The sequence below is a fragment of the Mus caroli genome, chromosome 2, assembly GCF_900094665.2.
Source record: "Mus caroli chromosome 2, CAROLI_EIJ_v1.1, whole genome shotgun sequence".
NCBI lineage: Eukaryota > Metazoa > Chordata > Mammalia > Rodentia > Muridae > Mus > Mus caroli.
The window spans coordinates 157893089-157903683 of record NC_034571.1 but is presented as its reverse complement, the minus strand read 5'-3'; the positions used below and the strand labels follow the sequence as shown (position 1 = coordinate 157903683).

Sequence of the window (10595 nt, the reverse complement as noted above, 5' to 3'; positions counted from 1 at the left end):
AATCCCAGCACTTGGGAGGCAGAGGCAGGCAGATTTCTGAGTTCCAGGCCAGCCTGGTTTACAAAGTGAGTTCCAGGACAGCCAGAGCTGCACAGAGAAGCCCTGTCTCGGGGGAAAAAAAAATCTAACGAAAACCCAGCATTTTTAATGGGGCTGGGAGACACAGCATGTGGTGGTGTGCTTGCCTGGCCCACACAAATCCCATGCTTAAGCCCAGCCCCACATAAACAGGACGTGGCGGTATGTAGCTGCCATCTCATTAAGAAGGGTGGCTACACAGTACGTTTGAGGCCAGCCTGAGCTACATGAGACCCTGTCTGAAGACACAAAACAAGGGCTGGGGGGAGATGTCTCAGAGTTCAGGACCATACACTGATCTCCTCAAGAGAACCCAGATACACAGGTAGGTGGGCGAAAAGTCCACACACATAAAATAGTCATACATTTGAAATGTTTTCTTTTCCAATTATAAGTCTTTTATTATCCAGAAAGAGTCCAAACTGTACTTGTGATCAGGATCTTGTTTTTGGAGCTGGGAAACTGAGGTCTCGCTCAGCAGCCTGCTGCCTGGCTCCCTTCTCAGACACATAGATGCCATCCTAAGACTCTGATATCTTGTTTCTAACTGTCCTGGCTTGCTGAATCTGAAACAAGTTCAACATGAAGTCCTTCAAGGGTTAACTCGTCCTTCTGGGCTCAAGACACAGAACGAGCGGAGCAGCACCTGTCCTCATCCGAACCCCACAGATGCATTTTTCACCCAAGAAATTTCAGATTTCAACCAAAGACCCATTCTCCTGAATAAGGAGATTAATGGGGAAGTGAGCATACACAGACCTCATCTTGTAACGGAAGCCCAGTGTGACACCCTTGATTATGTTCTGAACTTGACTGACAATGGTTCCCACAGTGGCCAGGTCCTTTCTGTTACCCCGCCATTTGTCAACCCGGAGCCTTTTCTTTGTCGTTCTAAAAAGACTCAGCTCCACATGGATGGGATTGAAGTCCCTCCGCAGAGTTGCCCTGGGGCCCTTCACAATGACTGTGCGCCCCTTCAGAGTGATGTCGACATCTTCTGGAATGTTGACAGTCTGATTGCTGAGAATGGTCTGCATCCTCGAAGTAGATGGAGCAAAAAAAAAAAAAAAAAGCTTGAAATGTTTTCTTAAAAAGTGGCTTAAAGGTATAAAGGTATGGTTCTCACCTATCTTGTTTGTTTGTTTTGTTTCTCTGTACAACCCTGGCTGTCCTGAAACTCACTTTGTAGACCAGGCTGGCCTCGAACTCAGAAATCTGACTGCCTCTGCCACCCGAGTGCTGGCATTAAAGGTGTGTGCCACCACACCGGGCAATACCTATCTTGTAAGCACTTTTGGCTTGATGCCTAGTAAGACCATGAAAAAAGAAATCACAGCTAGGAAGAAATAAGTCCTCAGTCTGTAGTGTCCATGTCTTTGTCATCTTCCATAGAACCAAACACATACTCAGTGCCTAACAGAGGTTGCCTGAGGGGCTGCTGCTGTCATGTGCCTTCATCTAGCAATGATAAATGATAAATGCCTCCACAGAAAAACAGGAACCACAGTAGGGGAGGACAAACAGAGGGGCTGGCATTTGACTTTTTCAGAAGCAACAGTGGAGCCATGCTAGTTTTTTTGTTGTTGTTTTGTTTTTGTTTTGTTTTGTTTATCGAGACAGGGTTTCTCTGTATAGCCCTGTCTGTCCTGGAACTCACTCTATAGACCAGGCTGGCCTCGAACTCAGAAATCTGCCTGCCTCTGCCTCCCGAGTGCTGGGATTAAAGACGTGTGCCACCATGCCCAACTGATGCTAGTATTTTATGAAGGGAGAAAAAAAATAGTAAATGGATATGCATGCATGTACTTCTGTTCTTGGAGCCCAAAGGAGAGTAAGGCAGGGAGATTTCAAACTCAAGGCCAGCATGAGCAACATAGTAAGATTAAAAAAAAAACAAAACAGGCCAGGCGGTAGTGACCCGTGTCTTTAATCCCAGCTCTTGGAGGGCAGAGGCAGATGGACCTCTGTGAGTTTGAGGCTAGCCTGGTTTACAGAATTAGTTATAGGACAGCCAGGGCTACACAGAAAAACATTGCCTCAGAAAAACAGAATAAAAGAAAAAATAAACAAAAACAAAACAATAATGCAGAGGTGAGGAGATATCTGTGAGTCCAAGACCAGCCTGGTCTACACCTGGAATTCTAGGCCAGCCAGGGCTACAAAGTGAGACTCTGTCTCAAAACAAAACAACAAAACAGAAAGCCACTTCAAAAGCATCCAAACAGCTGGGCAGTGGTGGCACACGCCTGTAATCCCAGCACTCGGGAGGCAGAGGCAGGCGGATTTCTGAGTTCAAGGCCAGCCTGGTCTACGGAGTGAGTTCCAGGACAGCCAGGGCTACTATACAGAGAAACCCTGTCTCGAAAAACCAAAAAAACAAAAACAAACAAAAAAAAGCATCCAAACACTAAAAACCAGGACAAAAGAGGTTTTGTTTTATTTCTCACATGAAGAAGCAGCAAGGAAGAAAAATAAATAAATAAATAGTTGGTTGTGTGGGTTTGAAAAGCCTATGGGAAAATAATTAACTAGTGGTTGGCACCCTCCTTTGAACAATGGCCCAGTCTCCAGATTGACGCACACAATTTGGGGTCCAGCTATTGAAGCAGTCACCAGGGGCGGCTCTCAGTACTTTCCACACTGTAGCTCCTTGAGACTGGAGTCAGCCGAGCACCCCAGTAGCCTTGGGAGGGTTGTGGCGAGTCGCACTGTCCTGGCTTCTGATTCTCTGAGAAATTGCAAGGGTTTAGCGGGATTGTGGATATTCTAATTAGGCATGTGTAATTTGATTTTGGAGCGGTGGAACTTGTGAGGTCTTTTGAACCTACATAGGAGAAAAAAACAACTTAAGCCTTTGAAAATGAATGGACATATCAGTGGATTATGATGCACACAAGTCCCTCCAGCTTTGAGCCCTGCTCTGGGACATATCGGATGCCCAATAAAGTTAATAAAGTTGTTGATTTGAGTGGGAGTCTGTTGGACTCCAAAAAGAGGACGGGTTTCTCTGTCTTTCCACAAAGCCCAACTCTTTGATCACTTCAAGGCCTCTGGCCACTGCTCTGCCTACAGTAGTCAACTTCATTCACTCAGTCTTTCACCATTCTTTGGAAAAGAACACTCCTCTCCCCTCCTTCTCCCCTCCCTTCTTTCCTTCTCTTTTTGATGCAGGGTCCTCCTATGCAACCCTGGCTGGCATGAACTGACTGTGTAGATCAAGCTGCCCTTGAACTCACAGAGATCTGCCTGCCTCTGTCCCCTGGGTGCTGGGACTAAAAGGTGTGTGCCACCATGCCCAGACACTTTTCTTTTTTAGGATATAACTCCTTCTGATCCAAGTGTGAAGTGCCACTTCCACTCCTAGTCCCAATCACCTCCCCTTGTCACGTTTGCAGAGAGACCTGGCCCAGACTGCCCAAACCCAATCTGCTTTTCTGCTCCTCCTCCTTCTATTAGACTCTCTCCCTGTCTCTCCCTCCCTTCTCCTCTTATTCTACATGTGTGTGTGTGCACAAAAGGGTTATTCACTGAACTTGAAGCAGCTCACCTGTTAGGCTAGACTATCCAGCTTGTGAACCCCCAGAGCCTTCTTGTGCCTGGCTCCCCCAGTGATGAGATTTCACATGTACTCTACAACCAGTTTTTTTTTTCTTTCCCATGAGTCCCGTGATCTGAACACAGACAGGTCTTCGTGGTACCAGGGAGCTTGGGGCCTCCTTTCATGGGTTCTTAGTCCCCTTGATGCAAATTTTTAAAAAGAATTTAGAAGGACTTAAGGACCAGCATGTAGAGTCCGGGGAGAGTTTGGAGGAGAGGCAGACTGCAAAGCTCAGCAGCTGCCAGGAGGAGGTAAGTGGAAAGGGAGAGGAGAGAAAGCCACATCTTTAAAATTACAGTCCAAGAAGGCGCAGGCTCCGAGATGGAGGCCAGCAAACAGCTGTGTGGCAGAAGTGGGGTCTTCAGAAAAAGAGTGAAAATGTCCAGAGGGTCAAGAAAGGAGATACGTACTCAGAAAGGGAGAGGAGCCGGTGCACTGGTGCTCACCTTCTGTCCTCAGGAGGCAGGACGGGTTCTCTATGATTTTAAAGCCAACCTAGTCTGCATAATAGAATTCCAAGCCAGACTACATAGTAAGACCCTGTGACCTAGAATTTCTGACATTCTCCGCTCTGGTTCTAGAGTGCTAGGATCCTGGTTGTGTGCTACCAAGCTTCCTCCTCCTCCGTCTCCTTTTCCTTCTCCTCCTCTTCCTCCTCTTGCTCCTCCTTTTCCTCCTCCTTCTTTATTCCAAACAGGTTGGGGCTATGCAGTTCAGGCTGGCTTAGAACTCACTATGTAGCCCAGGCTAGACTTGAATCTGCTATGAACCTTCTGCCTCAGCTTCTCCTGCCCACTCCCTACTCCCATCTTTGCTAGGTAATCCTAGAATGATCTCAAGCTGGCGACCCTCGGTCGTCCTGGTGCTGGGATTACAGGGGTGTGCCAGCAGATCCCATGGTGCTCTTCTCTTCATGTGTTGGGCAAATCCTAGAAGTAGAATTGTTGGGTCAGAAGGAAATCTCATTTGTCATTTGGACAGAATTTGTCACATCAACTCCAGGATGATTACATCAATTTACATATCTTCCTGCCGGCCGAGAAAGAAAGCGAGTGCTTCTCAGAACAGGCGCTGGCTGGCTGCTATCAGACCTTGTGATCTTTGTCAAACTGGTTAGAATAATATGCCGCCATAATTTTCATTTTCCTCTCTCGCTCGGTGTGAGCAGATTGGTTCCCTAGAGCTCAGATGACAGATGATCTCAAACCTGGTGACTTTAAACCACAGAAATGAGTCCTTTTGCCTTTCTGAAGACAAAAGACAGAAATGAAGGTTTCTGCAGAACTGGGTTGCTTTGAACTCTCAGGGAGAGGTACTCCAGCCCACCTCTGTCTCTGGGGTTTGCTAGAAATGCTGGGTGTATTGATTCCTCAACCTCACCCCACCCCCACCGTGGCTTTTCCTCTGTCTTCCCCAGGCCTCTCTCCTGTGTGTCTATGACTCTGAATTTTATCTTGATCTCACTTTGCAGCCCAAGCTACTTTTTAAAAAAAAATATGCCGGGCGTGGTGGCGCACGCCTTTAATCCCAGCACTTGGGAGGCAGAGGCAGGCGGATTTCTGAGTTCGAGGCCAGCCTGGTCTACANGATTTCTGAGTTCGAGGCCAGCCTGGTCTACAGAGTGAGTTCCAGGACAGCCAGGGCTACACAGAGAAACCCTGTCTCGAAAAACCAAAAATAAATAAATAAATAAATAAATAAATAAATAAATAAATAAAATATTTATTTATTCTATGTAAGTACACTGTAGTTGTCTCCCGACACTACATAAGAGGGAGTCAGATCTTGCTATGGATGGTTGTGAGCCACCATATGGTTGCTGGGATTTGAACTCAGGACCTTCAGAAGCTACTCTTTAATCCCAGCACTCGGGAGGCAGAGGCAGGAGGATTTCTGAGTTCGAAGCTAGCCTGGTCTACAATGTGAGTTCCAGGACAGCCAGGGCTATACAGAGAAACCCTGCCTAGAAAAACCAAAAAAGAAAGGAAGAAAGAAAAAGAAAAGTTAGAAGAAAGAGTCCCGAGAGTCAAGGAAGGCTCTGAGAAGGAGGCTTTGGTTTCCTGTCCTTCCTCTGTACATATGTGTGGCTGTGAGTTTGTGCACATGTGTGCTTTCCTATGGGAGGTTAGAAGGTGTCAGAAGTCCTGGAACTGGAGCTGGGGTGAGCCACCCAAAGGGCCTGTTGACCTCGAAGAGATTTACCCATCTCTGCCTTCCCCGCAGTATAATTACAGGCTTGAGCCACAGAACATGCTCAAGGCATGGCTGCCAAGGCAAGAGGGTCTGAGATGAAGGCCTTCCTCAGCTCAGTATGGGGAGTTTAAGAGGAATCTAGGCTACATAAGACTCTTTTCTCAAAACAAATGGAAGAAGACGGTTTTCTTTCTTCTCTCTTTCTCCAGTAGATTTTAAAATATTAGGCACTGGGCTAGGAAGATGGCTAAGTGTGTAAAGATCTTGCTGCCAAACCTGGCGGGCTGAGTTCAGTCCTTAGGACCCACACTGTAGGAGAGAACTGACTTCCACGCGTTTTCCGAGCGCTCCATGAACACTGTAGTGTGCGTGTGCGAAAACACAAGCATATAAATTAATAAATGCATGAAAGAATAAGCGTTAAATATAATATACCACTCAGTGTGCAATCTAAACCGCGCCTTCTTCTCCCCGTGCTCCACTTCCGCACCCCTCTAACTTTAACCCCGGTCACTGTCTCGGCGCCGGAAGATGAAGTAGCCATAAATAACTCTTCTGTGAATTCTTCCACAGGAAGTTCAGCCTGATCTGATCCAGCTTGTCAGCGATGAAGAGAAAACAAACTGCCAGGAGGCCCACCCCAGGGTTTCTCGGACGGAGAGGACTTGAGGAGGCCCGTAACAGCTCTGAGGAGGACCCTTCAATGTTACCGGAAAAATAAAACCGTGAAGGCTTGGAGGCTGAGCAGTGCTCCTGCCGGTTGGGAGAGAGATCCTGGTTTTGATACTAGAAAGCATAGTAAAATTGATAATTTGGTCTAGCAAAATGGCTCAGTGGTAAAGGTGCCCGTTTACAACCCTGCTGGCCCAACCCGAGTTCGATCCCAGAGTCCCTAAAGTGGAGCTCTGAGTTCTGTATATATATATATATATATATATATATATATACACACACACACACATATATGCATGCTATGATGTGATACCCTTTGAATATAAGTCCCTTTTTTGGAGACAGGATCTCATTTGTCATGCTGGCCCAGAATTCACTATGTAGAACAGGCTAGTCTCTAACTTGCAACAATCCTCCTGCTTCAGCATTCCATGTGCTAGGATTACAAGTAATTCGCATCACTCCTGGCTATAAATTCATTAATTGACCATTTAAGACAAAAGCCATCCATTTTTTTTTTTTTTTTTCCTTTTTGAGACAGGTTCTCACTATGTAGCCCAGGCTGGCTTCAAACTTGCTATGTAGCTGAGGCTGACACAGCTCACAAAGTCTCTCTCTCTCTCCTCCTACCTGTACCTGTTGAGTCCTGGGCTTATAGTCAATCAGTTCTAGGTTTTGTGCTGCGTTAGGAAGGAGGAAATAACAGAGGGAGACAAGCCAGGCGTGATGGCGCACACTTTTAATCCCAGCACTCGGGAGGCAGAAGCAGGCGGATTTCTGAGTTCGAGGCCAGCCTGGTCTACANAGTGAGTTCCAGGACAGCCAGGGCTACACAGAGAAACCCTGTCTTGAAAAACAAAAAAACAAACAAACAAACAAAAAACAAAAACAAAACCCAGGGGGAGACCAACAGATGTTTCCCCAATCAACCTGTCATGGTGAAACCATGGTTTCCCAAACCAAGGAGTCACGAAGATAAAGTCAACTGGTATTTAATGGCTTGGTGACTCTGTTAGTTAGCACTGTGCTAACTGGCCAGACTTTGTGACTCTAAATAAGTTACTAGGGCTGGAGAGATGGCTCAGTGGGTAAGAGCACCTGACTGCTCTTCTGAAGGTCCAGAGTTCAAATCCCAGCAACCACATGGTGGCTCACAACCATCTGTAACGAGATCTGACTCCCTCTTCTGGGGTGTCTGAAGACAGCTACAGTGTACTTACATATAAAATATAAATAAATAAATCTTTAAAAAAAATAAGTTACTAAACTTCTTGTGCCTCAGATTTCCCATCAGTAAGTGGGACAGTAATAATACTGTCTATATGACACATGATATGTATATGCTATGTATAACTCCATCATATATGGAGTTCATATGTAATAAAGCAGTAAATACATATGTGCAGTGTAAGTGCATATTATGTATATACATGCAAATAATAAATCATACATCACACCTAGTATCTAGGTGTGGTGGCTCATGACTGTATCCCAGTTCTTAGGAGGCTGAGGCAGGAGAGTTGTCATGATTTCCAGGTGGGTGCTAGGCTCGTCTCATCTACATGAACCCAGTATAATCCTAATATATGTAAGAGATGATAGACAAAGTCCAGGTTGTCCTGAAATTTGCTAGGCTGGCCTAGAACTCAAAGGGTTCCCCTTGTCTTTGCCTCCCCAGTACTGGGATTAAAGGTGTTCACCCCATACTTGACATTTCGGGGCTTTGTTCATTTGTTTTTGACATAAAGTCTTCCTATGAAACCCTGGCTGGCTGGTCTAAAACTCCATGTAGATCAGGCTAGCCTCAACCTCTTGGTAATCTCCTTGCCTCTGCCTTTTGAGTGTTGGGGGTGATAAATATGCCCTGCTTCCTGTAAATCTCTATCTTGGACTTGGACTACTAGGGTTTCCAAGATGCTCTACTACTCAGAGCATCTCAGAGAGGCCTCGAACACTGGGAGAGAGCAGGCACCTGCTGTACAGAGCAGTCTCCAGGGAGATGTCAGGGTGTGGGGTGCTTCCTTGGAGCAGAGAGCAGCTCCCTGTCAGGCCTTTAGTGCTTGTTAGCATGGCCTTTTGTGAAAGCAGCCAGGGGCTGGATCCTAATTCCCTCTTTCATTAAATCTTATCACTACTATTAATTACCACAGCCTCTATGGAAATGTAATGGTAGCCTTCCTGGATCACAGAGAGAGCCAGTAAACTGAATATAAAGGAAGGCTTTAAATTGGAGGCCCCGGTGGCTAAGAAAGTACAGCCACCAGCTCTGTTAAGGACAACAGAGGACCATAACTCCAAGAGCCACTGGCTTGAAGAACATGGAGAGGCTAACCTTGATCTCTGTGTGTGTGTGTATGTGTGTGTGTGTGTAGGTCAGAGGTCAGTATCCAAAATCTTCCTCTATCATGTTTTGCTTTATTTATTTGTTTGTTTTTTATACGTAGTCTTTCGGTGAACCTGGAACTCACCAATTTGGCCTCACCACACTCCAGGAGATCCTCCTGTCTTCACCTCCCCAAACCCGGGATTATAAACACACACCACTGTGTACAGTTCCTTACATGGCCAAACTCAGGTCCTCTTGATTATGTGAAGGGTGGGGTGGGATGGGGTGGGGGTGCTTTCATGAGCATGTGGGGGTCAGGGATAACCTACAGAAGTCAGTTCTTTCCTTCCACCACATAGGTCCTGGGAATTGAACTCAAGTCATCAGACTTGGCAAAAAGCTCCTTCCCTCACCCATCTCTCAGGCCCCTCTCTATGCCTTCCTAAAGGTGTTTTATATTTGTGTGTGTTGTATATGTGTGCTCCTGAGTGTGTAGATGTATGCACACATGCAGAGGCCTCAAGGCCTCCCAGTATTTATCTTTTTTTGCAGGTGTGTGTGTGTTTCCGGTACCACACCACATATGTGGAGGTCAGAACAACTCTGTCTATCTGTCTGCCTGTCTGTCTGTCTGTTTTCGAGACAGGCTTTCTCTGTGTAGCCCTGACTTTCCTGGAGCTCCATCTATAGACCAGGCTGGCCTCCAGCTCATGAAGAACCCCCCCCCCCCCCCCCCTCTGCCTCCTGAGTGCTGGGATTAAAGGCATCCACTACCACCACCCAGCTAGAGGACAACTTTGTGGACCCAGCTTTCTCCTCCCACCTTTCATAGGTCCTGTGGAAGGAACCAGGCTTGTGAGGTAAGCACACTGGAAACCAGGGCTTTATATTAAACTTGGTGTGGTAGCCTTGTCTGTAATTCCAGCCCTGGCAAGCTGGATGCCATGGATGTTAAGTCCAAGCTAAGTAGTGAGTTCAAACCCAGCCCGAGTTACATGAAAATTTGTCTCAAACCAAAACCCAAAACAAACACCAAAAAAGGAATTTCAGGAGTGAAGCATGGGCTCCAAGTCTCAGAAAGTGTTGCTCACGGTATGGCTCTCCCCTGCAGCAGCTGGGAGCCAGGCAGAGTCTGTGGTCTTCAGTGCTGTGCGTGGAACACTGCCAGCCTGTTCTCTACCAACCTGGCCGCAGTAGTGGGAGCTTCCGGTGCCCCGTGGCAGAAGGCTGATAGGGTGCCTGCAGACATCATGGCTATTTCTAAAACCTGCCAGACTTTCTGCAAGAAATGTGGTACCCCGCAATGGGGCAAGTGTAGTGGCTACTGGGGGCACACCAAGCCTATTTTCTGCAAAAAGAGTAAAACTACAAAGAAGATTTTGCCGAAGCTTCAGTGTGTTGAGCTCAACTGCAGATCTAAGGCGAAGGATTCTGGCTATCATGAGATGTGCACAGTGGCTCAGTGGTTAAGAACCCTGGCTGCTCTTCCAGAGGACATGGGTTCTAGTTCCAGCCCCCACATGGCAGCTCACAACTGTCTGTAACTCCAGGTCCAGGAGACTTGATTCCCTTTTCTAACTTCCAAGGGCATCAGACACACATGTGGTGCACATACATATATGAAGATAAAGCATCCACACATAAGAGAAAAGCTTGGAGGAGTGTGTGTGTGTGTGTGTGTGTGTGTGTGAGAGAGAGAGAGAGAGAGAGAGAGAGAGAGAGAGAGAG

General features: G+C 46.7%; 1 long non-coding RNA gene and 1 pseudogene across 1 annotated transcript in view; both read right to left on the bottom strand.

The window, feature by feature from the left end:
* Positions 1 to 512: 512 nt before the first annotated feature.
* Positions 513 to 1115, bottom strand: LOC110307545 (annotated as a pseudogene).
* Positions 1116 to 3651: 2536 nt separating this feature from the next.
* Positions 3652 to 10595, bottom strand: part of LOC115030380 — a 23670-nt gene continuing 16726 nt past the window's right edge. Inside the window, exon 3 of the long non-coding RNA XR_003835970.1 lies at positions 3652 to 4605. This is a non-coding gene — a long non-coding RNA (uncharacterized LOC115030380). The remainder of the gene's footprint in view (positions 4606 to 10595) is intronic.